Here is a 12,793-nt window from a genome sequence, read left to right as displayed (position 1 = left end):
TTCCTCAAGAGATTGATGGGCATGGGATGAGATGACATTTTTCCTCATCCTATTGTACATGTGTATATTGTACTGTCTTTTCTTTTTCTTTTCACTCCTCACTAGGGCAAATTCACCTTTAAGTGGGAGGTTGTTGGGGGTAAAGGCACCTCTGCCTAGCCGCCTGTGTATTACTATATTGACAATACCCACCACTACACAATGCGGGTGGCGGGCACCCATCACCGTCACTTTATTCTTTATTCTTTTAGTGATAGTTTGAATAAAGGAAGGCCTGGTCACACAACGGTACCTGTTGGAGTTCCCATTTGTCTCTCTCTCTTCTTGCTCTTGCTCTCCACCATAGCTCACTTCCAAGCAAGCTTTGATCCTTCTCACCTTTCAAGGCTAACCTCATGCCCTACAACCCACCGTATTTCCATACATGTTCTACTATTTTTTCTCTTTTTTGGGAGCTAAAAACTATTTTTTCATAAAATTTTAGCATTTTTATCTAATTTTTCTTTAAAAAATTTCTAAAAATAATATTTTTTTCATTTTCTAATCACACAATAGCAAATACCAATCATGGCAATCAACACACAATATTTCACCCATTTATAACATTTATTGCTATCGTTTCTCTCATTTATTACAAAAACGGCTTATGTTGTGTGTTTTTTGAGTTTTTATTAATTAATATTGCATGGTTACGGAGGTAGGCTCCACATTTTTTTAATATCATAGCCCTTAAGCACATTATATTCTACCCTCATATCAATTTTTATACCACACAAACATTGATTGTATTATTAAACATAAAAAAGAACCAAATTTCCATTCAAAATGAGCCTTACCAAGATTTCTTGTATTTCGGTTTTTTATATTTGAATGTACAACTAGTAAATATGTCTGCAATTAGCCTCTAAAAAATTTTTATCATCACCTCTCGGCATTAGCATTATCTTTTCTTCATCCGACTCAAGCCGGCGAACAACTGTCTTCCATCTCGATCTTCTCTTGATAATTGCCACATGAATGCTCTATAGGAGGAGACAGAGGGAGGAGAGAGAAATACTAGATTTGTAGCTCTTTAACGAGGCTTCCATTTCCCAAGTGGAGAATGGTGATTGGTGGCAAAAATGTTGAGGAACTTCTTCATGTCATCCGTTCTATGGGGTGTATTGAGGCTTCACCACCCCCCCCTCGAAATTAAAGTTCCATTTACACTTTCTTCTCCTCTTTCACTTGGGCACCCGCCATTTCTACCTTCGATCTCTATTTTGTGAGCCGTACATTTTTACATGTGTGTCTGGGACTCTTGCACTACTTTGCATTTGATGTGGTTGATTTTTCCACTCTAAAAAATTTCTAAAATTTTGTAAACTGATGCGAGGTTTGTCTTTGAAAGCGCTTCTGAAACTTGTCTTTAACGACCTTGCCTTTAGCCGATGAAAATTTAATAAGTGAATCTCACTTTATTGGTGTGCAAAGTCTATCTTTGCTATTGAGGAGGTCTTGATTGTAGGGAATATGTGTGGTCCTTATGGCAGGAAACCCTCATTAGTTAAGATTGATGGCATTAACAAGTTTTAGGAGATCTAGTCTAATGTATCAGAAGTCAAAAGGTTTTTGGATGCATGCATCTTCTATCTGATATGGATTCCTCATTTTGTGCATGTGGTTGAAAGCCTTTATAAGTTATTGGGGCAGGAGCAAAAGTTTCATTGGGAATGGAAGCATATGAAGGCTGTTCGAAAATTAAAGAAGTTATTGAATTTAGCACCAACATTGAAGAAGGAATATTATGAGAGTGGAAGGCCTATTATTCTCACAATTGATATAATCCTAATCGATATTGGGTGGGCAATTGGATAGGATGATACTGAAGTTAATATGTATTCTATCAAATTTGGAGCCAAGGTGCTAAATGAGAGGCAACAACGGTATCCTCAAGTGAAGAGAGAGCTTTGAGGAGTTGTAATAGCCCTCAAATGTGATAGAGAGTACTTTGTAGGAGCTCATGTAGTTGTGAAAATTGATTATCTACCATTATTGGGGGCATGATTGCTAGTTGTTCTACACCAAATATTGCTATGTTATGTTGGATAGCTTATATTAAATCATTGAACCATAATTTACAACATATTGTAAGTGAGGATAATCCAGTGATTGACATGCTATCAAGGCCATGATTTGAAGATGAAGAAGAGATGATGGCAATTGAAGAAGATGATGAATTGGTTGCTAAAAATTCTTGTAGGACAGTAGAAAATGAGTCTTTAGCTGGTGCATATGGAGGCATATGTGTCTTAAATGCTAATATAACTATCATAAACACTAAATCAACAAGGAAATTTGTAGATACATCAAGTACACTATTTGTGAATGCTACCGTTGTAGAAAATTTGGTAGCAATAAAGGAGTACTCAGCCATGGAAAAAGCATGTACAACAATAAGAAAACATCAAGGATGCTATGTTTCAACTATATAGATGTTTTTATAAGATGAATATGCAAGTGAATGGTTGAGAATAGGTCAATTTCTTAGCACACTATACTAGAGGGAAGACTAGATAGAAGAGGAGTTCAAAAGGATAAAGTGGAAGGCTTATTTTCTCCCTCTAAAGGATGGCTATATCTAGAAGCAGGCTAGAAAGAAGCAAGGAGCTCCATGGATATAGATCCACACAAGTATAGGTTATGCAAGAGTTCCCTGAGAGCTTGTGGGCTAGTCATAGAGGTGTGTGGGACACCTTTGAGAAGATCAAAGAGAGATACTGGTGGCAAGGAATGCATAAAGATATTCCTTACTTTATAGAATATTGTGCTACTTGTAAGATGTATTCAATTGTGAGACATCGAGATTTATTACAACCAGCTTACCCATTGTCTCTTCCATTTCAATGGGTAGTATTCTTAGTCACTATGCCCATAGGTCTTTGGTAGATGAGGTACCTTGTGCTAGCATGAGAGGATTTGATGAATCAAGTAGAAGGAAGAGCTTTACCTAGACAAAGACAATAGAGGCAGTGTGTACATCTCTCTTGGAAGAGATATTTTGTTAGTATGGCTATGTGGGGAAAATCACATCAGATAGAGGAGAGTTGGATGGTGATGAAGCTTGAGAATTCTTCTGACTCTTGATTGGGGATAAAAATTTCTCTAACTTTAGCTTACAATCTAGAGGGAAATGGTAAAAGCAAGAGAGGTCATTTGCCTATTATTAAGGCATTGGCAAAGTCATGTGGAGATGAGATAAAATAGTGGCCACGGTTGCTACCCTATGCATTATGGCTTGATAGAACAACATAGTGCAGTAGCTGGTTATATGCTTGCTAAGTTACAGACCATTATGCCCATAGAAGAGGTGGTAGCTACATGAGTGTATTTCCTTGGGAAGAAGGATTAAGCCAATAAGAATTGTTGGTATTGCACATCAAACAATTAGAAAGAAGACTAAGCCTAGGGAATTCTTATCTAGACTAGAGATCAAAATTCCTCTAACATTAGAATTCCAAAGGCAATGGAAAAAGTGAGAGAGGGAATCCTCCAATTGCCAAGACATTAGCAAAGGTAGGCAAAGGTAGAGTTAGAGATTGCTCACAATTATTACATCAAAGAGGATCAAACTATCATGCACATATAAAGAGGATGGTTGAGCTTGCTAAAGGTGATACTATAGAAAATGAGAAAGAGAAAACTAGGAAGATGATGAATATGAAGAAGACAAAGCTCTAAACTTACTAAAGATTGGAAAGTTTGGAACATGTTGAAGAAGGACTAGGTTTAGAATGGTTATGTTAAGAGGGCTATAAGTACTATACATACATGTTGCAAAGAAGGTTGTTACAATTCATAGTTTTGTATAGCCTTAATGTTTTAGAATGTGTTAATTGGGAGCCTATCATGATGTGCAACATATATACGGTATACTTTCACACACCTAAGGAAGATCTCTACCAAGTTTGGTAGCCAATTGAGTAAGTACATAGGGGATACATGCTTTGAAAGGTTAATGTCTCTAGTAGACTGCATTTAAAAAAAAGGATAGCAAGCTATGGAGAGTTTTTGGAGACAAAAATTTGTAGAATTCGACTCTCGTATATTTAGGAAATCTATAGTTTGGAATTGGGGCTAAAATTTTCCTTCAAAAAGCTCAAAGATTTGAGTTACATTTGGAAAGTTATGAGCTATTTTACATAGGGCTATCATGATTGACAAGTTTTTGAGAGCAAGAAGTGAATAATCACAGTGAATGAAAAGAACTCACCCCTAGATTGTTTATGTGGCACATGTTGTAGGATATGTATGTTTAGAGGGGGACTATATGTTGTGTAGTATCATCTCCAATGGATGAAACACTTAAAGAATCTTCCTTTATAGGGAGTTCACTTATATGCCTATTGACACATGTTTGGTAGTTAGTTTGGTGAGATTGAACATAGGTATTGAACAAGTGGCTTAAATACTCAAATGAAATTTAGTCTTCTTTATTTTACTTGAGCAATTCATGTGGCTCATGCTTAAGTTTATGTCTCTAGGACACTTTACACATGGAGAATTTTACCTACCCTTAATGTATGCTTTTGGAGACTTTAGGAAGGGCTTTTTGGGCTGAAATTGGACATGAATATAGGCAAGGAGTTCATGCAACTTCAAAGAGAACTGGGGCACTATTTACATGATTTTGCTAATAAAAAACTTGAAGGAAAAGGGAGATTTCTCATGCTCTTTGTTCATGAAGATAACCAACCCATAGCAAGGTAACACTAAGAGAGCGCAAAGCTTGAAGAGAGAGAGTTCTTGGAGGTGTTTTATGGACTAATCTACAATAGATCACTACTATAATATACGGTATATAGCTTGAATACTACAGTCCATAGCATTGCTAGTCACTAGAGAGCTCTCTTTATTTGGGTGCCTTCTCTTACTTGTAATTGTCTATTATGGAAGGTCCTGATGCAAAAATTTATTTTGGGATGAAATACATGTCTTCTAAAAGCTCCAACATAGAGCTTTTAGATTTATGCAAGTTGCTTTGTGTTGAATGAAATCCATGCATATACAAGTTATTCTTAGCAAAGAGATCAATGTCTTGATTTTGGATCACATGTATAGTAATTGGATTGATGTATATAAGGTATTTTTGAGCTATCATCTTAGGCTAAGATATCCTCTCTGTGAAATTATCTTGAGGTATCAACTTGGATCCATGTATGCTATATAAGATCTAGATCATAGGCTCTCCTATAGCTCAATTTCTAGTATGTATTATCTCTTTATTGTAGAGTACATTCAGTCCTTTAGAGTTTTCTTATCTCTCTTCTTTTTTACTCTTCTTAATGAATCCTTGTGATTAAGGCCTTTCACTTGACACCCCCGCCTCGGCACTATGACAATGGTACTATTTATTTGACTATTCTTGAAAAATCTCCTTACTTACGGGTTTGGATCATATGAGGGCATCTTAAAGAGTCATGGGCCTCATTAACTCAAGTTGGGTATCTAAAGGAGGATTTAGTCCTTGGAGGAACCTTGCAATTTGTTGAGTTGCCATTATTAATGATGCATACTTTCAGAGGCTCACAAATTTTGAGTATTAGCCTTTCAAGGTCAAGTTGGGATAATGAAGGCTACAAAATTCATTCGTCTTGATGGATTAAAATAATGGGAAAATTCATAATCTCTTCATAGCTTTCTCAATTTCCTCCTAGGTAAAGGGGCCTTCATCTACTCTATTATTTTGGTATCAATTTCATTACCGTAGTTTGGCCTTGCTGATAAGACAAAAGTGTTATTAGGGTAAAGGTCAATGGCCAAAGGCTAGATAAGAACTTGTTATATAAGTACACATTATATAGTCATATATATGTGAAGATAATGAAAAATAAGAGTAATCATTATACTTACCAAAACTTCTTATGTGCTCTCTCTCTCTCTCTCTCCACCGCCGATGTACCACATCCTGCATCCAGGAGGGATCACCTGCTATTAGCGACTTCAACGACTGCTACTACATCCCAGGATAGTATATCTCCCTACATCTGTTACATATACACATCTCACCACTTTATCACAGCCGACAGTTGTTCCCCTATCACAGCTGACATTTGTTCCCCTTTTGTAGCCATTATCTGGAGTACCAGAGCTAGATATGCACATACACATACACGACACTTATCACACTCACAGCACCGTATTTTCAATTTCCAATTTTTAGCTTTTCATTCAGCACTTTTATTTTGGATAGCTGGACCTCATCAGTTGTATCACAGTTTGTCTCATAGGCCAGTTTTGGTATTTAGAAGACGTTAATATAACTTTCTTTCTTTCTTTCTCTCTCTCTCTCTCTCTCTCTCTCTCTCTCTCTCTCTCTCTCACCCTTGTACTCTAATTACATTAACTTCACATCCCACCATCACTTTGTCTCAATAAGTATTAGAGTGGTAGTAGTTGTGGGAGATCATGGTTGGAGCAAGGAGTGTGAGGAGTCAAGCTTTTTTATGAGATGGAGGATTCAAGCTTTATTGTGACATTTGTGCTTGTTGTCTAGATTTGAAATAGGTACAAATGTCACTACCAAGATCTTTGGTTAAGTCAAATAGATAATTTGATTAAGGGAGCCATTAAAACTCAATTTTAGCATTGGCATAGCCCAATTTGGGAGTGTTTGGACAAAAAATAGATAAAACAACTTAGTTTTAGATTGCTTAGGAAGAGGTTTTGGTACAAATATTCAATGGATGCAAGTAGGTGGTTGCTTATGCATAGGGGTAGCTTGGTTTTTTTGCAGGAAAGGGCCTACTTATTGTATTGAGAAGGGGGACTACTTAAGCTCAAAGCATACTTCTAAATAGGGAACTTCTTGGGTTGCAAAAGCTAGCACAGCCTAGTATAGCTATGACAACCTATTTCTCTACCATTAGCCTTATAATATTTTTAATAAAGCTTGAACTTTGGTTTATTAAGCCATTGCTCACACTATGCTTGTGAAATAAATTGGTTTGGACCTAAACTAGTTTACCATACATTTTTCAAAGTATAAAAATATTTGCCAAACAATAAGTAACCAAGATAGTATCAATTTTAGGACGAGGAAGATAAATACTAACTTGAGTACCATCGCAATAGCCAAAAAATGGTTAGAGAAAATCCATAAGAACATAAATTTAATCCTAAAATGATACCCAAGCACTCCTCAAGACACAACTATTTTCTACAAATTTTGAAAAAAAAATCATAGGATAACTCTTGAATCATTGCATATGTCTTCCATTACAACCAATTATATCATTGCAGTTGAGCTCGGAATTGTTGAACCAATTTAAAAATAACCAATTCAATCTAAAGAAAATGGTGAAACCAATTTATACAAGTGACTCACATAATAACCAATTCCAATCTCTTGTAGTATGAATATGTTCTTCTACAAGGTGGTTCAAACTTAACTAGTTTATTGTTGAAATTGCAAATGTGAAGAGAGTTAGCTCTCCACTCTTCATCCATGACCATTTTAAGTGGCAGTGAAATATAGGTTTCAAATCCCTTTCAAAAGAACTTTCAAAGATGGGCCTTGCAACAATTGTGGATTTTTAGAAGTTTATTGAGTGTCAGAATCAACCAAGGAAAATGCCAAGCAGTGTGGGAGTCCAAGATGCACGGGTAAACATTTACGACTCACGAAACAGAGGCCAGTCACAAAAATGGCAAGTATCCAAGTGAAAGAGGAAAACAAAGTGTAAATGGACCTTAAATTTGGGAGGGGGGCATGACCCTTGGGGTCTCCCCTCCCCTAAAAACTAATGTCCCCCAAAAAGTAATGTGACAAGCCATGCTTTTACCATCATCTTGTTTGAGAGCTTTGACTTCATATCACTTCATCACATGGTTTGTACATACCAAGATGTACCAGCTCTACTTCCTTCTAGTTGGAGGATCGATGGAATCCACACAATTGATGCCCCACTTCTCAAACAGTTTCAAGGGAAGAATGGGTTGTAGTGGTATAGCAATGGATTTGGTGGGTTTTTTTCATCCGTTGTTGACAAGCATCACAATGTTTATAGTATTCATAAGCATCTTTATGCAATGTAGGCCACCAAATAACCTGCGCCTTTTTGGGTGGCTGTCTCTTCTCCCGCAAAGTGTCTGCTCCATAGGCTTGTCATGGCATGCTTTCTTCACTATCTTGATCTCATATTTTGCAACACATCTCCCCAACACTTCATCTTTGCCTCTCTTAGAAGCTTTCTCTTCTCTATGCACGCTAGAGATATCAGGGGGATATTGTTGTGTGGCTAGGAGGTTGGCAATGTCTACATACCATGGGGTTTTACTATTCTAACTAGGAATAAGGAAGCATTAAGGAGGTTTGGATCATCTTGCTCCTCTTCTTTAGTCTAAGGAATCCACGACAGATGATCAGCTAAAACATGGGAGTGACTAGGCTTCTTGGTAACCACTTCAAAATCAAACTCCTAGAACTTATGAAGCTATCTCATCATTCTACCTTTAACATCTACCTTATTCATAATAAAGGACAGTGTTTTGTGATCCACATAAAAATTGAAGTTCATCGACAATAGGTAGTGTTGAAACTTATCCAAGGCAAAGACCATCTCTAGTCACTCTAACTCTGTCATTGTGTAGTTCCTTTCCCGAACAGTGACCTTATAGCTTGCATAATAGATAGGCTGATCTAGCTTTGAGGAACCTTTTTGATATAAGATTGCATCTAATACTTTTACAAATGCATTAGTATGCACATGGAATTCCTTCATGTAATTAGGAGATTGCAGGATGGGTGCTTTAATTAGACACTATTTCAGAGTGTTGAAAGCTTCTTCACAATCAGTGGTCTAAGTAAACTTTGCATCTTTCCTTAGGAGCTTATGCAAGGGGCTTGATTTTGTTGCAAATGTGCAATGAACTGTTTGTAATAACCCACATGGCCTAGAAATCCCCTCAACTATTTGAGGTTAGTTGGTGCTGTTAGAGCTGCAATCTTCTCAATCTTTGCAAGGTTTGTTACTATCCCTTGTGCAGAGACAATGTGGCCTAGAAGAACTCTTGAAGGGTCTCCAAAGTTACATTTGTTGAGGTTGAGGGAGATCCATACTCCTAGCATTGATCAAAGCATTGCTCTATGTGTTCCCAATGCTCACGAATCATGCTATAAACATAGAAGTAATCTAGGTATCCCATTAGGGGAGTTTTGAGGTCTCGAAAATACCCTGTAAGCGATCCTAGATAGAGAAAATATTTTAGGATATAAAATCATTTTTTATTTTTTTAAAAAATTATATTTTTGTAAGTAAATATATTAAAAAAATTAATAAGTCATTATCGTGATATTCTCGTGGTCACATCAAACCTAGAAATCTAGGCCGCCATAAAGGTGACAAAGATTGTCATAATGAAGATCTTACTCATCCTCATTAAAGTGAAAACTAATATTCAATTTGAATTTTTTTCAACGTTTGATTACTTCCCTCCATTCTCACTCTCTTCTTTCTTTCCCATCCTTACTAGTTTCTTCTTTGTTTTCCTTCTTGTTTCTAATTTGCATAACTTTTTCAATCCAATCTTCTAATCATATCCTTAGCTATGGATTAGTTATCCAATGATCTCTATAGCTCTAGTAAAAGGCATCTCTATCATCTTCATATGAGTATGAATCAATAAGGAAGAGAACAAAACCCATTACTATTACAAAGTCTACGAAACATATACTCAAGTTTGAAGGAAAGAAGAACCTTGATCTTTGGTTAGATGGTAGGCTATATCCCAAATATCCTAGCAAAAATAGCACTTCACCTTTCTATAATAGCTCTTCATTATTGAGGTTCATTGGTGATGGTTATAATGGGTTTCTAAGCTATACACTTAACTTGGTTGTAGAAAAGGATGTCCTCAAATTGGAGAACCATCTTTTATCAAAACATAACAATGAGTTACTGCTATAGAAGCTAGAAGGCTATCAACAGAGGATTATTTGTTGGAGAAATGCATCAAATCTTATCAACAAAAGCAAACTATTATAGAACTTTGAAATCGACAAAAGGCTCTTAGAAATATTGAGAGTCTTAGATGAGGAGGAGGTGGTTGTAGTAAAAGAATCCAAGTAGCAAGGTAGATTTTTTTCCACTTTAAAAACATGAAATATAAATTTGTTTATAATTAATTGTATTGATTTGTGATGTTGATTTTGTTTAGGCCTCTTCTTCAATCGAGTGCAAGTGAAAGAGATTCTTTGAAAGCATCTCACTTTTATTATCATCTTCTTCCTTTAGTAGTTTCAAAATATATTTTGGGGAAGACGAAATTTAAAAAGGCAAAGAAGCAGTGCTTGGAGTCATTTATAAAGGATCTCTCTTTGATACTGAGTTAGTGTAGAATACACTAGATAATATCGGTTTTAGTCGAGATGCTTATATACAACTATTTCAGCTTTTACAATCAAATATGAAGTAAGGACAAGTATGTCATTGCATACTTCCAAGGCCATTTGTGATTAGAACTATTAGACAGAGAGTGAATAACAATGTAATGGAGATTCTAGGTGAGCCTTTCCATATCAAGGCTAGCTTCAAGGGCAAGAAAAATAAAGTTGTATTCAATGAATTTAGCAATATTTTCCTTGACTTTCCCACCCTACAATGCTTAATGATTAGATTCTATGACTTGTCACTAGAAGAGGCACAAGGAGTGGCTAGATTTGTGGTTAAACTTGATGAAAGTGAGATTCTAAAATGTACAGAACTAGAGAGTGTCTCTTTACCTTTATGAATAGAGCGCTTTCATCAGATCATTACAATCACTCAATGTCATTTAGTATTCAATCGGAACACAACATTTGGTGGCTAGGAGCATTCGAAGTAGATACAGAGGATTTTGGTACATTGTATTGGGTTTTTCATCAAACACCAATACCTAATGTTATTAAGAGACAACAAGCAAGAGAAGAGCTATTTGTTGAAGGATTTGGAAACTATAAGATTGAGTGGCACATAGTTGGTGACTTAAAGATACTTAAATGTATGTATAATGTATCAAAGGGAGCCAACTCTAGATCTCCTTGCCTATATTGCATGTTCCCAACCATAGAGTTGAACTCAAGCAATTGGAATAGAGCTCCCTCTAGGCACAACAAGGATCCATAGTTTAAGCCAGTCCTAGATATTCCTTTACTGATGAATGACCATATCTGTACACTTCATGTACTTTGTAGGATAATTAAAAAGCTTGTTCATCTTTATATGAAAGCTGAAGCCATTATTTGCTAGAACAAATGCTATAACAAATATTGAAAAAGTCTTATATGCAATTGGTTTGCATGGTGGTAATGTTGTTATTGAACTAGATCTTCAAAAGTCTAAGGATGGCAATTGTGTCCCTAAAAAGCCATCTATTGGTGGAGTGAAGGCAATAATATTTCCACAACGAAATATTAACGACCCTAGACCCCGCACATCCTGCGCAAAAAGCAACCCAAAGTAATCTCCCGCAATAAAGATACACTGGCCTAAGTGCTCCAGCATCATACATTTACAATACCATTTCCATGTAGTGCATATGCAACCATGGCTCGAAAACCGCAACCCACCATAGGCCTCCGCAGGAACACCCCTTCATGGGACAAAAAGATAATGAATTAATTGTAAATTTTTTTAATTAAAACCCCCTCCCCTTAAGCCATTGCATGGCGAGGAGAGGGAGTATGGTGGAGCTTGAGTGGTGGAGGGGCACGGGGAGGGGGAAGCATGCTACATGCCACTTGTGTGGCTACCCCCCCTTCAATTTATATGAACCCCCCCTCCCCAAGCTTGAGGGGAGGAGGAAGGTATCGTGTGCTGCCCATTATTGCCGTCATCATCATGATGCTGCCACTGCCCAGCTGCTGTGCATCATCATCATCATCATCATCATCATCATCATCATCGTCGTCGTCGTCTTCACCGTCGTCATCATCTCCATCATCATCCCTAATCATCACTCTCTCTCCATGTCATCCCTATGTTACAGAAGCTTGAAAGCTTCTATTGAAGCTTCCCTAGACATAGTTCACCTGTGCCTCTCGGGATTTTTCAAAACCGTGTCTGCAAGGCCCAATTCCTATGAGGAAGAGGAGAATCTCGGACAGTAGTAACCTCAAAGTGCGTAAGGGCGCCAAGGAAGATTCGCTAAGTCAAAATCTATTGCATCAATGGCTCCTAACAAAAAGACAAGAGGAGCACATGCGGTAGCTTCCACCCAAAGTATGAGAGTGGACAATGCCCCGATGTTGAAAGCCCATGTTCTAAAATTAACCCCACATGGAAAGGATGCATAAAGCATGGTTGATTCTCGTAGGGAAGCTTTAAATACATTTACTCATTCGATCTACAAAGTTTAGTTGCATGTTGAGTATTTGCAATTGCTTGCACTTCCATGGTCAAGGGTAGTTGCATTTTCAATCATATGATGCATAAGTTAAAAGATAGAATTGTGCAAAGGCATCCTTGTTGCTTTATGCAAAGGATAGGGTTTATGACACATAGTGCACTTATGAAATAAACTCTTGGTTGTGACTTATGTAGAAGATAATCGTAGACGATCATTAAATAATATCCGAATAGTTGCAATACATGGAAAGGATTTATGAGCTTTGCAAAATGCATCCAATGATAGTTACATTCTAGGTTGGGTTAAGTGTTAAAGGAAGGATTAAATCAATGATGGACTCATGGCATTCGCTCATGCATGGAGTTCTTTTATCAAAGTTTGAATGCATCTTCATTATCAACATAGGGTTTATAAGAGTTAGCTCTAA

The sequence above is a fragment of the Lygodium microphyllum genome, chromosome 27 (assembly GCF_053477565.2).
Source record: "Lygodium microphyllum isolate KBCC chromosome 27, Lygodium_microphyllum_v1.1.10, whole genome shotgun sequence".
Lineage (NCBI taxonomy): Eukaryota > Viridiplantae > Streptophyta > Polypodiopsida > Schizaeales > Lygodiaceae > Lygodium > Lygodium microphyllum.
The sequence above is the reverse complement of the archived record's forward strand: the minus strand, read 5'-3'. Positions refer to the sequence as shown.